This window comes from Armigeres subalbatus, chromosome 1, assembly GCF_024139115.2.
Source record: "Armigeres subalbatus isolate Guangzhou_Male chromosome 1, GZ_Asu_2, whole genome shotgun sequence".
Lineage (NCBI taxonomy): Eukaryota > Metazoa > Arthropoda > Insecta > Diptera > Culicidae > Armigeres > Armigeres subalbatus.
This window is the reverse complement of record NC_085139.1, coordinates 77,318,833-77,341,844: the sequence shown is the minus strand read 5'-3', so window position 1 is coordinate 77,341,844 and position 23,012 is coordinate 77,318,833. Positions and strand designations below refer to the sequence as shown.

At 41.8% G+C, this 23,012-nt stretch overlaps 1 long non-coding RNA gene across 1 annotated transcript in view; it reads left to right on the top strand.

Annotated features, from left to right (window-relative positions):
- Positions 1 to 2,315: 2,315 nt before the first annotated feature.
- LOC134212964 (uncharacterized) overlaps positions 2,316 to 23,012 on the top strand; it is a 142,009-nt gene continuing 121,312 nt past the window's right edge. The window contains exon 1 of the long non-coding RNA XR_009979379.1: positions 2,316 to 2,494. This is a non-coding gene — a long non-coding RNA (uncharacterized LOC134212964). The remainder of the gene's footprint in view (positions 2,495 to 23,012) is intronic.

The window sequence follows — 23,012 nt, the reverse complement described above, 5'->3', positions numbered from 1 at the left end:
TCTTCTACAATCTCGCTCCATCATCAGATTCGTCCAGTCGTGTCCTCTCTGCGTTGTTCAGGAAGGAAATTCCAGCTTTTCACGTCTTTTTTTGCTTGCTCGTGCAACTCTTTCCTTCACATTCTGCTTTGACCTCTTCCGGTTTCGTAACCATATTGCTCTCCTATCGTCTCGTTCCGTGATCTCTGCTTCTACTCTGCTCTTCCCGTTCGCCAGCTTCTGTTCGTTGTTTCGCGATTTCTGCTGAGCCTTTCTGACCACACCCCTGCATTCGTAATTGTTGAAGAGCATCTTGTAGTTCACGGACCTTGCCTTTTTGCAGTTCTTCGTAAGCATGGCTGAGCAACTTCTGGTTTTCAAGAACGAAACTCTTTTCCTTCGGTCTGGTGGTACTCTAAATTTTTCTCCTCCCTCATTTCATCCGTCAAAGTGGCCAGGAGAAGTTTTTTTTCCTCAAGATCTGTCCTACCTACCTCGTCCCTCGAAGCTTTTTTTTTTTCAGTGTCGCTTCGGAAGAGTCTCTAGAAATAGAGCCCCAGAAGATCTTTTTTCTGATGTTCTCTGCTTCCTTGTCTGAGGCTCTCGCCCTCCCTCCTAATTGTGGTAGGCAGTAGTAGTGTCTTAATCGAGATACTAGTCCAGGATCCCCCTCTTTTCCTGCCACGCTTTGTTGAATCTGTTAAATTCTAAAATTCGAGGATAATGTCAACCTCCTGTTTGAATTTGTATGGAGATCTATAGTCCCTTCCCTCCTTTTGATCGGTTTGAAAAAAGTTTCCGCAACAAACCGCAGCTTTGTTTACTCATCTTTCTTGATATCCTCCTTATAATTTCGCAAAATCAGCTCATAATTAATTTCTTCGTTTGTCAAGTAATCATGTTAATGGAAATAACATTTTGTAGGATACAATGTGGAATCTGCACAGGTCTTAATAATATTCAAATCACTTAGGGTCACTTATGTATACTTTTTATTATGATGGAAATTTTAAACGGCACAATTTACATAAATATAATTTTAAATTCACACAAAAAATATCGTTTATAATAAGTAAGTACATGGAAACCAATTTGTGTGGAATAATGTGTACTAAAACTACAATATTGTATGTAATAGAAATGAAAGGAGTTAATCACCGCATATAAATAGAAATAATAATAAATAGTTTTTAATGTACAGATTGTGTTTGTATATACCAAAAAATGGGAAGAAAATCCAAAAATACGTGCACTTTTCAATAAGCGCCAAAAAATTCGGAAAAATGTCTGCCTTCTAAACGTTAGGGCGCTAAAATTTATAGCGCGCAAATGCGGCTAAAGGTTTTCCTTTTCCCGTCCTGTTCCTGACTTCCAAAACAGACGGCTTAAGCGCCACCTCCGAAGAGGACCGTCTGTCGAGGTTTGTTTTGCTCGGGCAAGAAACCCAACTCAGGGCGGGTTTTATGTATAAGAGTCCAAATAGCGATTTAGGGGACGAACAGGAATTCAAACAAAAGCCTAATCGAGATTTCTCCAAAATTAGAAACGCCCTAAGCTTTCCACAAAAATGGTTGGAAAGCTAACTGTCGTTCTACCAGTACACAAAAGACACCACTCACGCGTATCATCATTGGAAGACTTCCCCAATTCAAAAATTCCTAGTTGCTTCAGACACGTGAGTGGGAGAGACTGATTTACAGGCAGTCTATCCCATGGCGTACAAAAATAAAACAAAAACAACTAAATCAGTAGAACGACGCGAACGTGAGAAATCTCGAAGACAAATAAACTGTTACAGGAAAGCGCTAACATTACAAAACTACAGCCATAGAGTAACACAAACAAAAAACATATTGGTCTTTATTCAGTTTTCATGTAACTTAGGTTTTTATTTCATGTTTCGTGTTCTTCTTCTCTTCTTTTCCTCTCTAGCTTTCCCTTTACCGTGTGTGTGCGGATTTCTGGCTTTATCGACGTTCAACTTCTACTATCGACCATCGTCGATCTTTCGAGCTCGGGATTAGTGTGTGGAGTTTAACGCATGCGTATTGTTATTTGTTTTGGCTTTCTACCACGGTACCTTTTGTCCAGCAGCGCGGACGAATGCTGATGGTAAAAGCAGAATTTTACTGGCGGGCCGTCGATGGAGGCGATGTATTGCGGCAACCAGTGCCAAATGCGGCGATGGCGGAGTTCTGTCGTAGACTACGGCGACGATTGGTCCCAAAACGATGGATTGCTGCACAACGGAAATTCCCAGACGGTGGATGGTCCCGAACTGGTACTGAGACGCGCGCGCACCGATAAAAGATGGTTCACATTCGTGGTTGATGAGAATCGTCGTTTGATCAAGTCGTGCAATTACTTCGGTAATTTCACGTACTTCCGGTCACGAAGCAATAAGTCCTCACTTATTCTGAGGGCTTCAAGAACTTCTACTCGTCCATTCTGACCTGGACCGTGGAAGAGGCGAGAGTGCGTGATAATTGTTTAGTGTCGCGGTGTGTTTTATTTGGTAATTTATTAAGGGGGGTCACTATTTTGTAAATATTATTTTTAGATTTATTTAATTGTACATATAATATGTATTGTTTATAAACAATATGAATATTTCCGTTCTATTTATTATTTTTGTTTTCAATGTTAATTTATTTTATATTTATAAATAAATTCACTTGCATTCCATAGTCATTTATATGTCCCCATATATTTAGTGTCCCCATTTCCAATAAAATGCACTACTTCAAATCCGCATAGCTTGCATTCAAGTCGCCTACAAAAGCGCATGCAACCATTCCCACTCCCCTATAAAACCCGAGGGGTCAAAGCTCAAATCTGAGCGTTGCTTTCTTCTTAAACGTGAAAGTCCAAAAAAAAATTAAGCGAGACAGGTCATTCAAACGAAAAGGAACGCGAAAGAGATAGCGCTTCAATCGGTTCACATTTCTGATTGATGAGAATCGTCGTCCGGTCACGAAGCAATAGGTCCTCACTTATTCTTAAGGCTTCAAGAACTCCACTCGTCCATTCTCACCTGGACCGTGGAAGAGGCGAGAGTGCGTGATCAGTGTTTAATGTCGCGGTGTGTTTTATTTGGTAATTTATTAAGGGGGGTTACTAAGATACAAACCCTGCGCAAGTAGGAATTTTTATTATTCGAAGAAGGGATTTGATTAAATCTGTGTTACAGTGCTACTGAAAGACTATCCTGCCCATCCAGTGCTGTTTAGACTACATTCTCCTTACACACAGAATGGCCATTTGTGAATGCTGCTGATAATCGCCATGTGTTTGTGCTGGAATGTATGCCAAATAGCGCGGTACGTTTAATCGCCTTCTGTTTCAATTTACTGCCCTGGCATTGGTGTGGTATGATGGTACAGAAAAGAGATTTGACTGCGGAATTTAAAATAATGGTTCAAATACTGTTTTCATACGGATTATTGCATTCTTTCAAAACATTAGGGACCGAAGCTACAAAATTCAAAAGTATAATTTAATTTCATAACACAAGCATCACCATAGAAAAAGATGGATGAACATTTTTTACTTTCGTTACCAGCAAGATATTCCATATTGGTGCAATATTCAGACGGACTAAAATTGACTCCCCTTGGGGGTCCGAATTCATGATTTAAAATTTAAATCAACAAACATACCATTGGGGTTTGACATGTAAAGCAGTTCTATTTCGTTAAACCTAATTAAATTCACATTAATTCAAGCTACATTTCCATTCTTCGTTTGAAACTGATACGCTTTTTCCCAACAAACAACTTCGTCAGTGACCGGTCATTCCTGATTTACCCATTCTAACGTAAAACGAGCGCTGAATAGTGAACGAAACAATCACCATATCAAACTGAAATGTGAGCTATCCGCGTGGCTTTATCTAACCATCACGACCAGGACCGGGACCTGGGCGGAGCGGATCCTGAATAGAGCTGGCGAACGAATAAAAAGCAGTTCATTTCACGTTTAATGGATTTAAAGATATTCCAGCAGTTCTGAATAGTGAGCAAGGAGGGGGACCACCACGATCGAGTTTGTGTGGCTCTGTCTGCGTCGCACAAAGTGGAACCAAATTGAATTACTTTCGGTTGCGCGCCGGTTTCCATTGTGGAATGGCTATCGACTGACAACAATCTCTCGCATGTACATCGGGGTTAAACAGTAACACAATCGACCGTTTCTGAAAAAAATACTTTGATTAATTCACTTGTGGTGCAACTGATGTTGCAAGGAAAAGCTTGGATCGAATAAAGAAGATCGCAAAGGAAACTCAGCAATGTTCTGCTGTAAATATTTTTCTCCATTTCATTATTTTCAGGCTATTTTTACTTTATTCAGAAGTTGATATTCGTATTTCGGTCCTTGGAATCCAGTTGAGGTAACATCTTCGAATAATTAAATAGGTACTACTCAGTCGTATAACAAGCACGCAGCATCCACATACAGGATGGAAGAAAAACTAGAAACAAAAATGAAAGGTTCTTAGCTATAAGAAGGGTAGAGAAATCGACATCGTTAACAAAGATGACAGCGATGATATGAATAAGCTACCGGTCGGTAATCAAATTTCCTCCGAGAATCACTACGAACGAGAACTTTGACGATGCGAAGTGGAAGAGATTGAATGTGACTTCAAAGAAAACGTATTTGTAGATACACGGTTGGACGAAAAGTATCCTGACTGAAAGCGACGAAAAAAGATAGATCAAAGATGAACAAAGTTTATTACCCTCAAAGAGATATGGTTTTCTATCCAATTTTATGCTATTTCAATTATGCTGTACAAAATCTGCTACAAATCTTATGGTGCGGCATGAGTAATGTTCCAAATTTTCGCCCATAAACGTTCCGCATGTCGGAGATCACGACCACATCCTGAACTACACCATGACGGCCGCGCATTTCTGAACCATCATCCATGAAGATTTAAAGCCCCGCCGAAGGCGGCCCGGCGGTTAGTGCCGAACTCCATCTCGTTTGCAACTGAAAACGATAACAGACCTTCCTCGCTGCAACTTTACTCCAACCGAAATGCCTTAGAAATGAAGCAAAATAACCCGAGCTTGCGGTTTGGTCGCGTACCTTGGACTTTATTTATGCCTTAATTTTACGTTATTTATCAACACATTGTGTTTTCATTTTTCGATGGCTGCGGTCGCAGGAAATGGAAACCCCTGGCTGACATGGTGACGGTGTGCCGCGACGACGGGGTTCCATTTTTACGTTGCGGTTGTTTCGAATTTCACGGAGCAAATTTGAAAGCCAAGTCGCCGCGACCAACTGCGTCAACAATGCAATGGTATCCGTCCGCCAGTCGTCGATTCCAGAAGCTATTCAACTATGCTAGACACCTTTTTTCTTGCCTTCTTCAGTTTCATCGCATGAAAGATCTTTATAATAGACAAAGGCCTAGACTATTGATTGTTACTCATAATGCTGGTTCATATCGCATCTATGAAGTTGGCGATCGAATCATACATATGATGTTGAATAGCAATAGGGCATATGATAAATCGACATGAAAATAGATTACCGAGAGGCAGAGAATCAATTATTTTGGAATGCGCCTGCCGAACAAGCGACAAAAGAGAACCAACGACAAAGCTTTGTTTTTGTTGGAGATAATAATGACAAAGATCCGAAAATTTTTGTCAGCAACAAAAAAGAAGACAATCTTGTAGCTAACTTTTCATCCCGTTATTTTGCATTATTTCTAGTGAAAATTTCGGTTTTATGATATCATAGTTTCTGCTTTTATGGAAATATTCGAGAATCGAACAATGATTACTAAATTGGCAGCGTATTTTCAGAAATATCAGAGCATGCAAGGCAAATGATTCTTGTCATATTGTGTTCGGGTTCTGATAAAGGTTTGTCGCTAGGTGCGTTTGTCAGTTGTTGATGACAAAGAGTATATTGTTAGGCGTTGCTCGAATATTGATTCCCTGCCGAGAGGTAAATATAAAATAAATTTACTTACTTAGAGATCCTGCGCGTATTTCATGTGTCTTATGGCAAATGCTTCCAAGAGCATCTGGCATACTTCTGTCGTGGTATCTTGTTTCCGTTCCTACATAAGTTGAGCCTGGAATTCAATCTAATAAGATCCAAATGCGAATACGATTTATACACCACAAGCATGTGCTAGTAAACACCTGCACCCTTTGAGTATGCTCTACAGATGCGCACCATGTTTGACTATTCAGCTTTTATTCTTTACGTTCACTCTACTTTGAAACCGATCACTCAGGGATTCAGGTTGCTATAAATCAAAGATTGACATTCTGCGATTCGTTATTTTAATGTTTAGTTTTCTTCTGTTGAATAGATAAGATGTAGCAGATCACTTTCGACAACCGAGAGAGATCTCGACACTTTATGGCAGGCCTACACACCAAAAAATTATGAATATTACAGGTGATGTATTTCAATAAAATGACACAAAACCACATGACATAAACAGAATCGTATATTTTTCAATGTCAGATGATTTAAAATTACATGTCACGGAACCTAAACACAGCACCCGCTGCAATGCACCTAACGCACCAGCAGTTAATGACTTGATGCAGTGAAATACTTGTTTAGTGCAAATCGTGGAACCAGTTTTACTTCGATCACCCCTCTTTCAAGAAACGGAGATAGCTGAGTGGTAGCGTACCGGGCTCTCGCTCAACGGACTTATGTTCGATTCTCGTTCTGATCAATCAATTTTTTTGTCAATAAAGTTGTGATGTAAAATTAAAGTACCACCTAATTTTACGTCAAAAATGACGCTCGTATATGTCGGTGTCACAGCACCTAAAATTACACGATTATTTTTAGGTGTGTATTTAACCAATCGTGAACAATACATGCATCTGTTTACATATGATTTTAATAGTTGGTAGCCCTTCAATTTTGACAATCTATATTTTGACTGTTTATTATTATGTTAGCGGCGACGTTCTTGGGGAATGAATGGTTTTATTTGTTCCCACCGGATGAAAGAAATGTTTCCAATACCTTGTGACAACGTCGCTTTTCGAAAGTAATTCCAGCTTTCCTCAGCATCGTTGTTACCTACCTACACAGTAAGAACAAAACCTGTAAATTTCCGTTCAAGTAGATGTAACAAATCTGCTCCGTGTTAAGGTTCCCCCAAACACACGCGACGCGACAGTTGCGACGCGATTCTATCGCTTGGCGACAGCGATTCTGTCGCCATTGGTATGGAAGGGTAAATAGAACATTGCCTGCAGCGACCCAACGACAGATTCGCGACGGTGTAATCGTTTAGGTCTGGGGAGCCTTTAAACAACAGAAAGTTATAGGTTGTTTTAAATTTACGCGTGCTGGAATTTTACAGTTCTTATTTTCATTTGAAAACAAAAAAAAGGAGCAGAGCATGGGAATCGAACATTGGTCTGCAGAGTGAGAGCCGAACTTGCTATCGTCTCGGATATTTCCGCTTCTTGATATCGAGTTGATCGAGGTGTAACAAGTTAAACGTTTTGGTGATTCGTTAATTCTTCATTAGGCTAAACGATAGCTTAAATTTACATGACACGGAAACTCCATCGAGACGGAATCATTTGAGACTCAGTATGCTGAATGCATAAGAGATTTCTCGCCGGAAGAAGCAAAAAACAAAGAGTTGCAGCGATGAAATGCAGCGTCATAAAGGCTGCTTTATTTTCATATGCAGAGATATCCGTTTAGGTTGATTCTTATATGAGTAAAATAGATGCCAGCTGCGGTTTGCATGAAATGCAGTGAAGTTTGTTTTGATTTGTTTCGACAGCCACGTGCTCGCTCACCAAGGTTTCTGGTAGAGTTATGTAAAATTAAGATATATTCAATTGAAATTTCAATGGTTTTATCATTTACATCACAGAAACTTAAAATTATGATCTGGCACACATTCTGTTTCCGAACTTTACATTCAATTATGAATTCCGTCGTGGCTAATTTTCATAATATTTTACTGTGTACGTTATTACCTAGTTGTCTAGATCCCTTAACTTCCGCTGATAGATCTGCAATTATCTTCTGCATATTGTGTATCCGGAATAAATTTATACCGCTTTTTATACCGAAGTAGGACTTTTCTCCAGATACAGGTAACTTTTCCAACTTCGGAAGTAGTGCGCTGGATTCGCCTAAAGATGCGCTCAACAACGCATCAATTAGTTTGACAAATAAAATTTCGGAAGAAAGTTCGGTTCGGAAGTCCCGACTTCCGAATTCTAACTTGGTGCTACGCCGACAACACTGGCGACTTGTCCTACACTCCAAATAATCTAAACGTTGTTTCCACCTGAATTTTCAGGTACATTTTACGTGAACACGTAGCTGCAAATGCTTCAGAAAATTCAGGTGAAACTTACGTGCCCGGTGAATTCTATCCAAAACTCAGGTAGAACTTACCTGATTTTCACGTAGAATGAGAATTCTATCAAAAAATCAGGTAAAAGTTACGTGAATGATGGAACGTAATGAGGAACGAAAGAGAAAGAGATGTTTCCGTGCAGTGCCCTATACAACATTAAAATACAACAACAAATTTTGTGCAGTTTTATTTACATACCACAAATCAAATCTGGGGGAGAGTCTAAGGAGGCAGTGCACGAGATGGCAGCAATTAATTTTTGGTGTAACGAATTTTTTGGTGACTATGAAGAAAATAGTTTGTGAGCCGAATTTCAAATTACCAATGTTTAGACGATGATTCTTGTTAAGTGACTAAAGTAATTAAAAGTGGAGTAGTGGAGTGATGAGCTAAAGACTGAGAGCTAAAAACGGCAGCCCTTACTTTGCACCATTCAATGTGCAAAAACAATCCATAAAAAAATGAAAAACGATCCATAAAAAACATCTGAATGTTCCATAAAACCGAAGACCACATCATCTCTTAAAAGGCGCAAAAGCCTCTTCCACGGCACGGCGATCAATTCCGATAATATCGATATCGTCCGCAAATCCCAGGAGCATATGCGATTTTGTGATCATGGTACCGCTTCTTTGCACACCAGCTCTCCTAATCGCTCCCTCGAGCGCTATATTGAACAGTAGGTTCGAGAGTACATCACCCTGCTTTAATCCATCTAAGGTAACAAATGACGTCGCCACCCTTACACTTGATTTCGATCCGTCCAACGTTATACGAATCAGCCGTATCAGTTTCGCCGGAAACCATGTTCAAGCATAATTTGCCATAATTCATTCCGTTTCACTGAATCGTACGCCGCCTTGAAATCAATAAACAGATGATGTGTCTGCAAGTTGTACTCCCGGAATTTATCAAGGATTTGTCTCAGGGTAAACATTTGATCCGTCGTTGATCGGCCCTCACGAAAACCTGCTTGGTATTCGCCGACGAAGGACTCTTCAAGCGGTCTCAATCTGTTGAGCAGAATACGGGACATAATTTTGTACTCCGAATTAAGGAGGATTATTCCTCGGTAATTGGCGTACTCCAGTCTGTGCCCTTTCTTAAAGAGAGGGCAAATGAGGCCGTCCAACCAGCTAGCAGGCATTTCCTCGTCTTCCCATATTTTCGACATAATATGGTGCAGAACTTCATAAAGCTGCTCACTGCCATGTTTGAGAAGTTCAGCCGGGAGCTTTCTCTTCCTGAAGCAGTATTTTCAAATACATTAGAAATTGGGCAATTAGCCCCAGCGGATCGAACACAGACATAAGTACACGCAGCATTTGTCGTTTTGTTGGCCGGTATTAGCCCTCCAGTAGCACTCGGCCGTACCGGTCCCACCCAACCTTGTAGGTAAAGGTGTCTACGTCGGTGCACCACCACATACCAAGCACCTTTTGCGCGGCTAATTCCGGTGAAAGATCGAGGTTCTTTTCTTCAGTGTTGTTCTCCTCTAAGGCCTCAGCGACGCGTTTGGAGTTGCTGATCCAATTACGAATTTCGAAGCCGCCAGCTGCGTGTACCTCCTTCACTTGTAATGCGAGTTCAACAGCTTCTTTCTCTGTTGCCACACTCACCAGCATGCCGTCAACGTAGTGCCGTTTCTGGATCACTTCATCCGCCGCTGGATAATCCCCCTTGAAGCGTTCGGCGTTTAGGTTTTTCACGAACTAGGCGCTGCTAGGGGAGCAGCAGGCCCCGAATGTTATCACTTGGAGAACGTATATGGAGAGAGTCCCATCTTCATCATAGCAGAGGAACCTCTGGCACTGCTGGTCTTCCGGACGCATGAGTACTTGCAGGAACATTTCGCGCACATCTCCAGTTAGAAAGACCCGGCCTTCACGGAATTGTACCAGTATGGTAAACAGCTTGCTGAGTTGATCCGGTCCTTTGAGTAGTGCGGAGTTAAGGGATATTCCGTGGGCTATTGCAACGGCATCCCACACCATTCGGATCTTGCCTGGCTTATTGGCGTTCGTTACCGGAAATATAGGTAGATACCACGTCCGGGGTAAGTTTTGGAAACGTTCTTCAACGGTGAGCTTCCTCGCATAGCCCTTTTCGACGAAGTCGATGATCTTCTTGTTAAGGGCGTCTGCTAGTTGGAAGTCTTTATCCATTCTCTTCTTGAGGCACTGCAGTCGCCGGAGGGCCATCGGAAAACTGTCCGGCAGCGGAACATTGTCGTAGCGCCACAACAAACCAGTTTCGTAGCGATTTCCCTTCAGCACTGTGCGACCTTCGAGCAGAATTTGCGCTCGCTCTTCTTCTGTCTACTGCGAAGTATTCCTTCATCATTTTATGTAGATCCTCGTCCGAAAACGGGCCGCAGGCGCAGATGTGAAACACAGAGTGTACTAAATTGGTGGCGTTGTTGTGATTCCCTCCACCACAAATTGTCCAGCCTAGCCGGGTTTTAACTTCCGATGAGAATTCTAGGCCGGACATCTTGGTAGAAGGGGATCGGAAGACCTTTGAGATGTTCATATAGCTCAGACAACTCTTCGACATTGAGAGACTGAGTCGGAAGAAGTAATTCAGCAACTGTGCGCACTCCTTGCATGGTGTACATCGTGGAGTCGAGTTTTGACCCTATCTCAAGCTTGACACACTTTGAGTTATCCTCTCGACGTTTCGCCCCTCCAGTCCAAAGCAAGCATAGCGAGGCCGCATCTCCCTCAAGCTGCAGCTCATCCGCAAGTTCCTTGTCGAGCAAGGTAAGCTCGGCCCCGTCATCCAGGAAGGTGAATGTTTCGATTGATCGGCGCTTCCCGCGCAGCACTACGGGTAGGTAGCGGAACAACACCTGACTAGTGGTGATCCGATGAGCATGGCATCCGTGCTCGCCAGAGTTTGGTGCTGATATGGGTTCTTGACGCTGGTTCGGCGATAATTTGCTTGTGTCAGTCGAAGAAGTATTCAACGGCGATGATGTGTTCTTCTGCTCGTTGTGCAGAAATTCGTGATGCTTCAACTCGCAGCCATTCTCCCCCACAACTTGGCTTGGCATCCACCCTTATGTTGGCGTAGACACCGGCTACAGAGACCTAGATCTCGAACCGTCGCCCAGCGAGAATCACGAGAAAACTTCAGGAAACGTTTGCATTTGGTGATCGATTTGCAGCTTCCTTTGCAAACTAGGCAGCTATCGGCTGCAGTTTTCGCGTTGGATAGCGCTACGAAGCGATGACCTTTCGATACTTCCTCGGTGTGAGCATTGACGAAGGAGTTGCTCTTCCTGGCTGTGCGTGAGTCGTTACGCAGAGTTTTGGATTCGAGTGTGGTGTTCGGAATGGTAACAGCGCTAGCAGCTTCTGCTAGAGAGTAGAGCCAGCTGCTGAAAGACGGTTAATTGACCGTAGGCAGCGATAATCGGTGCTGCGCCCAATTAAACTTGATCGATGGTGGAAGCTTGTTGACGACTTGGTGCAGGAAGGTCATATTGTAGAAGTATTCTTCCAATCCACATGCGTCGACGGTTGCGGTTGCGGGTCATGCGCTCGACCCTTCAAGCTTCGCTGCAAGCGGACTATATTTTCCTTTTTGGTGAATCCACACAGAGCGGTGGTGCTGTTGAAGGTAGATAGGAACAGAGACCACTCTTCTGGATTTCCAGAAAAGGTTGGAACATCCTTTGAAATAGCTTGTCGGGCGGCCAACTGCTGGCGAGGGATCGAATACGGTTCAGCTACTTCCTCTTGATCTTGGTTGTAGAATTGGTGGCGTCGTAACGTAGATGAATGAGGATGATTTTGCTGATGAACCGAATGCCGGTTCGAGACTGGGACAATTCGTTGATACTCTGGATCCGGTGGGTTACGTGAGAACCGATGCAACGGATCTACTTCCGAGCTGTGGACGATGGTAGGTGTAGCCACTCTTCCTGAATAAGGCAACTGTGCCATGGAAACCCGTCGCGAAGGTTCAACCCTTGGGATCGGTTGATACTGTTCCAGTAATGGAGCTTGACTTGTTGTGCCGAGAGCCAATTGTTGCATTCCGGCGCTCAATGCCGGTGGATCTACGTCGTAGTTCGGCATGGACTCCGGTGCTGGGAATGGATCAGGGGGGTTGGGCTCTGGTAGCGATGAGCGAGTACTACAAATCCGTGCAACTGCTGGGTTCCATAGTTGCATTTCACCAGCGTGCACGGTCGGTTCGACCTCGATCTCAATATTAGAGGCGATAGGCACACCGCGGACCGCGTTCGTAGATGCGATCCAGTTCTGCGTTCTGCTCATTGATCCATTCTTAGAAGAGCCGTTTTCACTCATAGCTAGCTCCAACCGAAGACCACATCATCAAGAAGACTGGCAACACAGCCTGAAATCGGGCGACACTGTTAGCAGCGCTGTCGGTGAGCCGAGGTGGTACTATGTATGTTTGTGTGAGTGAATTGACACTGCGACCTCAGTTACACGATCAATCAAAATACATTAAATCCACATTTAAATTATGCTAAAAAAAACTCTCGAGAAGTACACTGAGATTAAACGTATTTCAATTTAATGAGATCAGCATAACTTTAAGCGCTTTAAGCCGAATAATATTCGGAATTTTGTCTTGAGCTGACGATTAAAGTGCCGCACTCTATATCAATTTCCGTACGGACCTGTTAATTACCTTCACATTTCGACTGAAAACTGTTTTCATGATTTGATTTGAAACAATTTACTCTAGATTTTTCTTATTTTTTATCATTACCTTGTCTAAAAACCCAAAAGTTCGAAAAGGTTGTGCTATCCTAGACATAGTGAAAATGAACTCTCGCCTAACTTTTCAAAAGGACCTAAGTAACATTTTTTTCATGAATTAATTTGAATAGCGCAATCAACAGAACAACATGAAAGCTTTTGATTGCAGTACTCAAATTAATTCATGAAAAAATGTTACTAAGGTCCTTTTGAAAAGTTAAGCGAGAACTCTTCACTCAGAGACTGAGTGAAATTGTATTGCCGTATCTTTTTATCTCACGAAAATCTTACTAATTTTTCGTAAAAAGTGGAACTGCTCAAATTTTGATTAGTTCCACTTTTTACGAAAAAATGAGAAAGATTTCCATCAGAAAAAAGAGACGTCAATTTCACTTAGTCTTTGAGTAATTTGAAACGGGCGTGTACAGAAATAGTACCAAATAGTTTTTCTTGAAAATTCGTAACTTCGAGAAAACCCGCGTTAGATGTTTTTCGCTATACAAATTTCCGGCGGTTAACTCATGCTGGCTGTTTGCACATATACATTACAGTCATTGCTAATAATTCATTGAGAAAATTCAGATGATAGATAACAAACATAGATGTTAATACATATACAGAAAACCCTGATTAATCCACCTAGCGGTGATGATGCCTTTCTCGTGCATTATAAAAATAGTATTTTGGCCATTACTTTTGAGCCCATAGTCTGATCTGGCCAATTTTCAATAGGAAACGATGGGAGAGTATTCTGCGTCGAGTGAAACATGTTGCGAGTAAATCGGTTAAGGATAACCCGAGTAGACGAAAATAGCTCATTGATATCAAATGTTGATAAGATAGCAAAATGTGATATGGACATGATTGATATAAGAGATAAAAGATCAGACGATAATATCAAAATTTTGCACTGAAATATCATGGGAAGAGCAAGTTATGCTATTTGTAATAAGTGATCAATATCATGTGTCATTAGTTTGTTCTTATTCATAGCATATATTGATATTTAAATGATATTTCGGTGCAAATTTTTGATATTGTTGCCTGTTCTTTTATCTCTTATATCAATCAAGTCCATATCATGTTTTGTTATTCTGTTCATGGCTTCTGCCCGGGAAGTGCCTGAAAAATGAGTGACATTTTTTTACTCATTTTTTTAATAAAAAAAAAGTGGTATTTTGGCCATAACTTCCGAGCCCATAGTCCGATCAGACCAATTTTCAATAGGAAACGATGGGAGAGTATTCTGCGTCGAGTGAAACATGTTGCGAGTAAATCGGTTAAAGATAAGTGCCTGAAAAATGAGTGACATTTTTTACTCATTTTTAATAAAAAAAAGTGGTATTTTGGCCATAATATCCGAGCCCATAGTCCGATCAGACCAATTTTCAATAGGAAACAATGGTAGACTATCCTGCGTCGAATGCAACTTGTTGCGAGTAAATCGGTTAAGAATAAGTACCTGAAAAATGAGTGACATTTTTTTACTTATTTTTTCTATAAAAAAGTGGTATTTTGGCCATAACTTCCGATCCCATAGTCCGATCTGACCAATTTTCAATAGGAAACAATGGTAGAGTATCCTGCGTCGAGTGCAAAATGTTGCGAGTAAATCGGTTAAGGATAAGTGCCTGAAAAATGAGTGACATTTTTTTACTTCTTTTTTTTCATAAAAAAGTGGTATTTTGGCCATAACTTCCGAGCCCATAGTCCGATCTGACCAATTTTCAATAGGAAACAATGGTAGAGTATCCTGCGTCGAATGCATTTTGTTGCGAGTAAATCGGTTAAGGATAAGTACCTGAAAAATGAGTGACATTTTTTTTTGGGTGGGGTGCGCACAGACACACACACATACACACACACACACACACACACACACACATACACACAGACATCACCTCAATTCGTCGAGCTGAGTCGATCGGTATATAACACTATGGGTCTCCGGGCCTTCTATAAAAAGTTTGTTTTTGGAGCGATCATATAGCCTTTACCGTATACTTAGTATACGAGAAAGGCAAAAAACGGCATATATTGAGAATGTTAATTCACTAGCCGTGCTACCTTGGAGCAAGCCAGAATTTCCAGACAAAATTTTCAAAACGACTTATCTGCTTTTGTAAACAAAGATTCAAACGACGATTTGACGAATCTGATAGCCCTCCCACGCAAACCAACACCATCAATAGGTAGGTGAAGGATTCCGCTACCTGTTGATGGTGTTGGTTTGCGTGGGAGAGCTATCAGATTCGTCAAATCGTCGTTTGAATCTTGGTTTGAATCTTTGTTTACAAAAGCAGATAAGTCGTTTTGAAAATTTTGTCTTGATTTTAACAGATTAATAATTTTCCGATGCAAATAAAACTCATTTTTATCGCTTTTCTGTTTTTGATGTTTCTACCGTTCCAATAGGTTCAAATTCGTTTTTAAATTACAACACTTTATTTTGTAGACAAACGGATAAGAACACAAAAAAGACCCCAAAGAAATAAATTTAAAGCATATAAAACTAAGTAAACAGCCTCAATTTTAAACTTACACTCTGACTCTCTCTCTTGATTGATGTTAAGTACTAAGGAACTGCCCATGCGAGATTTTCACACAAATAATAATTTCGAATTAGTTACTTGTGTTTTTTCTAAATTGCCATGAAAAACTCTTTTTGTTTCAAACTCATTTTCACGAGGAATTTTTCTGCCTGTACAAAACTGAGCTGATTTGTGATTCCGTGTGGTTTGTTTTGTGAATTGACAGCTATATTCCATTGCAAATAATAAAGGTGCGGGGTTCATCGACGTTTGCTTGTGTTGGTAGATCTTCAGCAAAATAAACATAAAAGAGAAATTTTGTAAACCGGCGAACCAAGCGGCGAGGGTTCGTGGTGCCGGTTGACTAATAGCCAGAAGCTAGGCAATTAACTGAAGGGCATAATCGTGGATGGCAAATGTAAATTGATTGGTACTGGCGATTTGCGAAGTATACACGCTTCATGACAAATTTTTTGGTATATTGCGATCCCAAGTATTGTATCTGTATTCGCGATGTCGACACAATTTAGAGTAGAATTCTACTTTTCCCTACTGTGAAAATATTTCTTCTAAAAGTTATTTGTTGACAGCTAACTAACACTAGCAAACATCGACTTGCTCCGCACCTTTATAAGATCCCATTTACTTTTGTCAGCTAAGATCACTACCACACAGATAACAAGCTACCACTTCAACTCAGAAGAGGCTCTGTCGGCAATGAAGTTGACCGCTTGTATGGAAAAATGCCAGAGCTGCCAGTCTTCTTGATAAAGTGGTCTTCGATAAAACGCTACAACAAATCCATAAAATAGCTCGGGAGATTCCATAAAGAATAATTTTATGACCCATAAATATTTGGAAAATGATTCATGAAAACTATATTTTGATCCATAAAATTTCAAATTTAATCCTGATGAGGATCCATAGTTTTGGTCATATGATCCATAATTTTGAAATTTGAAGTTTTATGGGTCAAAATATAGTTTTTTTTTTGAATAATTTTCCAAAGATTTATGGATCGTTTGTCATACGTTCATGGGAAAATAGCAAGAATTGTATTGCTTTTTTTATCATTTTAATGGAAAATATTTTCCAATTAATTGCTAAATTTTGGCTTAGTTATGAATCGAAAAATTATTCTTTATGGAATCTCCTGAACCAATTTATGGATTCATGGTAGCGTTTTATGGAACATTCAGATGTTATTTACGGATCGTTTTTCATTTTTTTATGGATCCATGCAAAAGTATATTTTGCCGCTAAAAACTTCATCATCTCAAGAGTTTAGATATTTATAAAATTGCTTCATACTAAAGACTAACCTTTTCCTTTTCTTCAATCTCAAGCTCATTCTTTTCTCACTTTTTTTTTCAAACTAAATCTTAGCTACCTTTTAGTAACAACAACAGTGGTAGACAGAAGAAAGTGCCCATCGACCGAATATGTACGACCGGACTACAATCCTTGAAAAACTAGGAAATTTGAATTTTGTCTGCTATTTATTTTGGTTTCACCTAGGTATTTTTTGCCCTGCTTTTGTAGAATTTAGAATATGACTGAGCCTTGATTGAATTTCCGGCGGAATCTAACAGCGAACCTTTGAAATCTGACTCTATGGATTTAGCTATTTTGTATTAAATGCGGTTGCTGAGCGCGTTTATTTTTCTGCCAATGAGTGTATTCAACCAATGAATAGTTATGTCCAGCTTTCCACGCTCGCCATAATGGCGGATGCTATAAAAAGTTTGACAATAACTGCTTCCCGACACTGAACTGGAATTTACATCTAAGCAAACGTTGATAATCCCCGTTACCAACGACATTCATTTGTTTATTTTTGAATCAACAAGGAGATTTGCGCAAGGAGTGCGAGTTGGCTCTTGTTTCGGACAGCAGAACGATCGCGCGATTTGTCGAAATTTTGTGTTTTGCATTGCGCGGCCGGTAATGAATCTCGTTTCGACCGTCTTCTAATGCGGTTGGTTTTTGCGCTCTACTTTTGTGCGGAGATTCGCCTAAAAATAGAACAATAGAACCAGTGCAGTGACCGCGGTCGAAACAAATGTGTAGTGTATAAAAAAGTGCTGCAGATCCTGAAGACGTGCGCATGTTCGTGCTTGCTAGGGCTGATCGATTGTTATCAAGGGCAATGCCCTTTCTAATATTGCGATCAAGCCTATGTAAATGCTCAAACATGTTCAGCGTCAGAATTATTGAGGAGAGATAAGGTTTTGAAAACCTGTAAATTTATTTGAACACGCATGCACACACACAAAAACACACACACATTCACATATATACACAAATACATACATACACTGATGGACGTGAGTGTTCGTCATGTTTTCATAGTAAACTCTATTAAAACATGACGAATACACTTTTGTCTATCAGTGTACACATATAAACACACATACACACTCATATACACACATACAGATATACATCATTCATAAACACGTACACGATTTTTATTACATATTAGGTACATATATTATCGGAAGCGTTTGGTACGGGAGGTCCACGCTTTCTTCCTTTCCCCTCGATTCCAAGCTATTAAGTGACTTTAGGTATTCCTGAAGTCGCTCAATATCTAGCAGTCATCTCTGCGATACATACTGCGTAGTTGGCGTGGCCATATGAAAAGAAAAATGACGGAATTCTGAAACCGTCATTTTCCAGGATGCCTTCAAGTATTGGCTACGCAAGTATGAAATTAGATTAGATTGGATTAGATTAGATTAGAATCAACAAGGAGATTTGTGCAAGATTTGAAAATTTTCATTAAAATCAAGTTGGAGTTGGAAACCAACAGTTAGTTCCAGATTTTCGAATGACCCTTGACAGTACCACCACAACCCACATCTTCATGTTCCAAATTTTTAGAAATACAAAATATGTTCCCCAACAGAGAACGATTTTGCTCCAATGCTGTCCAACAGTTTCATGTTCGTTCTCTACACTATTTTTTTTGCGTATTCTCCTATTGACAAATCCTTCATAAATACTACAGTCGGAAACTCCAAATAACATAAAACTGCATGATGGAACGTCTTCAACAATTGTATTTCGAAGGGAAAAATGTACCTAACCTTCCACTTCACTTCTCGCATTTTTTCCGTTTTCCTTAAATTTGCATTAAACTCAAGTGCTTACTAACTTACTTACGGATCCTGTACACCTCCGGTGGTGCAAAGGGCCGACTTGAAAGATCTCCATCCTGAGCGTTGCCCGGCTATCGCTTTAACCTGTTGCCAGGTTAGATTTCGGTCGACTTTTTTTATTTCTTTTATTGAGACTTCGCCGGCATGAGCCTCTGGGTCTGCCTCTGCTGCGATGTCCCGCTGGGTTCCAGTCTAATGCTTGTTTACAGAATCTGTTTCCGCCCCTACGTAGAGTGTGGCCGACCATTTCCGATCCCAAATTTCTGTTCCTATCGGCTTCTGGTGACAACGACGATGGAGTTCGTTGTTTGAGATCCAGTTGTGAGGCCACCAGGCCCGAATTATATACCGCAGGCATCTGTTAATGAACACCTGCAGCCGTTGAGTGTTCTCCACTGATACACACCATGTTTCGCTAGCGTATAACAGCACAGGTTTCACGTTAGAGTTGAAAATTCGTATTTTGGGGCGTTCACTTATCTGCCTGTTTTTCCAGATATTTCTTAAACTCGCAAAGGCAGCCCTTGCTTTTTTGCTCCGTGCGCCTATGTTGATCTTGCTACCGCCGTCTGACGCCATTTGGCTACCAAGATATTGGAAGTTTTCAACATTCTCCACTGGTTGCCCGGCTACTGTGAAACTGGAAGGAGTCACCGTGTTTACATCCAACGATTCGGTTTTGTTGACGTTGATGACTAAACCTGCCGAAGAGGAGCGCTCGGCAAGGTCGTTGGGCTTACTCTGCATATCAGACCGCCGTTGCGCGAGGAGTGCAACGTCTTCAGCCAATTCGAAGTCGTTTAGGTGCTCCATGGTTATAGGCTGCCATAACAGCCCGCGGTTTGGTTCACGGTCAATCGCATCTACCAGAATCTCATCGATTACGATGAGGAACAGTAACGGTGATAGAATACATCCTTGGCTCACACCAGCTACGACCCGGATAGGGTCGGACAGGACCCCATTGTGCAGCACTCTACACGAAAAGGCCTCGTACTGTGCTTCGATGAGGTCGATGATTTTCTCAGGAACCCCCTTGCGTCTCAGGGCGCCCCACATATTCTTGTGATTGAGACGGTCGAAAGCTTTTTCGTAGTCAATGAATACCAAGTAAAGGGACTCTTGGAATTCGTTGACCTGCTCCAGAATGATGCGCAGCGTGACAATATGGTCCACACAGGATCTTCCGGCACGGAATCCGGCTTGCTACCGCCGGAGAGTCGCATCGATCTTCTCCTGAATCCGGGCTAGGATAATTTTGCACAGAACTTTGAGAACGGTATACAGCAACATAATGCCTCGCCAGTTATCGCATACAGTCAGGTCACCCTTTTTGGGCACCTTTACTAAGATACCTTGCATCCAGTCGACCGGGAAAGTTGCGGTGTCCTAGATATTACGAAATAAACGATGCAGTAGTTGTGCGGATGTCATGGGGTCAGCTTTGAGCATCTCGGCTGATATGCGGTCGACCCTGGGGCTTTATTCGATTTCATGCTTTGGATGGCTGTTTGAATCTCTAGCAGTGATGGAGCTTCGGTATTGACGCGTGTTATAGGTCGGATCTTAGGCAGATCATGCCGAGGGGGTGAGGGCCTGGCTGGCACTTGAAAAAGTTGTTCGAAGTGCTCGAACCAGCGTTTCAGATGGTCAGTTGGGTCGGTCAATAACTGATCATTCGCGTCTTTCACAGGCATCGTTGCATTCATCTTCGCCCCGCTTAAGCGTCGTGAGATATCGTAGAGGAGGCGAATGTCCCCGGTTGCGGCGGCTCTCTCCTTCGTCGGCCAGAGAGTCTGCCCACGCTCGCTTGTCCCGTCGACATGAGCGTTTTACTTCCTTCTCAAGAGCCGCGTATCGTTGACGGACTAAGACTTTGGCTCCTCTGGTTTTCGATCGCTCTATCGCGGCTTTGGCTTCTCTTCGCTCCTCTATCTTCCTCCAGGTCTCATCGGTGATCCATTGTTTTCTCTGGGTGCGCAGTTCGCCCAGATTGATCTCGCTGGTGGCGATGAAGGCATTCTTGATGGCGGTCCATTGGTCTTCCACGCTTCCACCTTCCGGAATATCTGCAGCACGCGTCTCCAGTTCTTCAACGAAGGACCGTTTCACCGTTGCATCTTCCAGTCGGCGTGTGTTGAATCGTCGTCCAACTCTTTCCTCCTGCCGACGAATCCGCGCAATGCGCAGGCGTTTTTCACCGATGAGGAGATTATGATCAGACGCGATATCGGCACTACGTTTATTCCGTACATCAAGAAGGCTTTTCCATTTTCGGCTGATGCAGATGTGGGCGATTTGATGTTCTGTAAAGCCATCACGGGAGACCCACGTGACATTGTAAACCGGTCGATGAGGGAAGAGCGATCCCCCTATCACCATGTCGTTATTACCACAAAATTCTGCGAACAGCTCTCCGTTTTCGCTCATTTCTCCGAGACCACGGCGTCCCATAATGCGCTCATGGTTCGAGTTGTCGGATCCAATCTTCGCATTGAAGTCGCCAAAACAGATCTTGATATCACCCTTCGGAATTCTATCTACGACGGCATTGAGTTGACTGTAAAAGTTCTCTTTGTCTTGCAGATCGGCAGCATCGGTTGGCGCATAACATTGGATTATAGTAAGGTTTCGGACCCGTATTCTAAATCTGGCAACGATTATCCTTTCACTTATAGGTTCCCACTTCATAAGCGCAGAGTGTGCCTGAGCGCTTAGTAGGAAGCCAACTCCGCGATGCCGGGGAGCGTATTCACCTCGTAAACCAGAGTATAGCAGAACTTGTCCCGACGGCGTTCTGTGTTCTCCAAAGTTTGGCCAACGGACTTCGCTCAGTCCCAGGATCTCAAGCTTCATGCGGCGTACCTCATTGGCAAGTTGTACCAATTTACCCTGCTGGGCTAGGGTTAAAACGTTCCATGTTCCTATTCGTGTCCGTTGTTTCGCGCTAAGAGTCGTCGCCGTAAAATCAGTCCGTATTCTTTCATTATCGGATTCTCGAACAAATTGATGTTTCGGGAACAGTAGGTTGTTGGCCCAAGGTTCCCTATCCACCGGGATGGGGCTGCCATCTTAGGTATAGCTTCCGGGGAATAGCATTTCATACTCAGCCGCTGGATGCCAGAACAGACGCTGTTGGAGCCGCACCTTGGTGGACAGACGCTCGATCAGTCGGGTCAAATTTGTTTAAAGTCCCATCCAACACCAGGACTAGGCTAGTGCGCTTTGAGCGGCACACGGTCGCTTTGATAGGGCCTGCTTGGGGACACATGCAGCTTTTTATAGAAGTTCAACAGAGCCCACTGTCGAACCCCACCACATCCTAGGCAGACCCCACAGGACGCACCCTCTCACTCTAGCTGATGTCAGAAGGACAACAGTGCCCAGGCTGCACTACCAGCTAAGTACGCAACCCTTAGCTGGCGGTCAATTGTCATCGGAAGACCTGTGGAAGCGTGAGTATTGGAACTTGTGAGGACCAGAGCTATGTTAGGCGCCCCTTCCCGGATGTCAACTCACCATTTCGCATCCCTAAGCTCAAGTGCAGCGCAGTTTACCCGAGCAAAGCTTGAGAGCAAATTGATAACTAATTTTGTTGTTGTGAAATCGTCTAATTTTGATAACTCAGAATGATATCCTTTTGGTCGTTTTAACGGTTAAAAGATCAAAATCTACAGCAAAAAAATCTTACTGTGACTGTGAAATCTTATCAAATCGAAAACTATTCCTGCTATCGATGAGAGCAAATCGAAAACTAATTTTGATATTGATTCCGATAACAAAATAAGTACACAGTTTGATGTCAGATCATACAATTTAGAAATCAACAGCAAAATGAGATCAAAATATGTAATCAGTCATGATGATTCATATTTGAAAACAAATTATGATTTCAATTTGATATCTGTATCAAAATATGTTTTCTATATGCTCTCTTTATGTTTTCAGTTTTTGCTCGGGTATTAGCCTAGAGGATTCGCGAAGATGGGACAAAAACTTATTTTATATCTTTCTAACAAAACTCCGGCGTTTTTTAAATCAAGACTAAAAATTTACGGGTTTCATAAAATAAAACTCTTAGTTGTTGGAATTTATTATTTGCAGCTGTATCGGATCCGGATGTTAGCTTTACTAGACATGCAGGCTTTGGAATGCCGATTGATTATTTTAAATGGTTTGATGTTGTCCGACCATGTTTTAGATCCGAAAACTGATA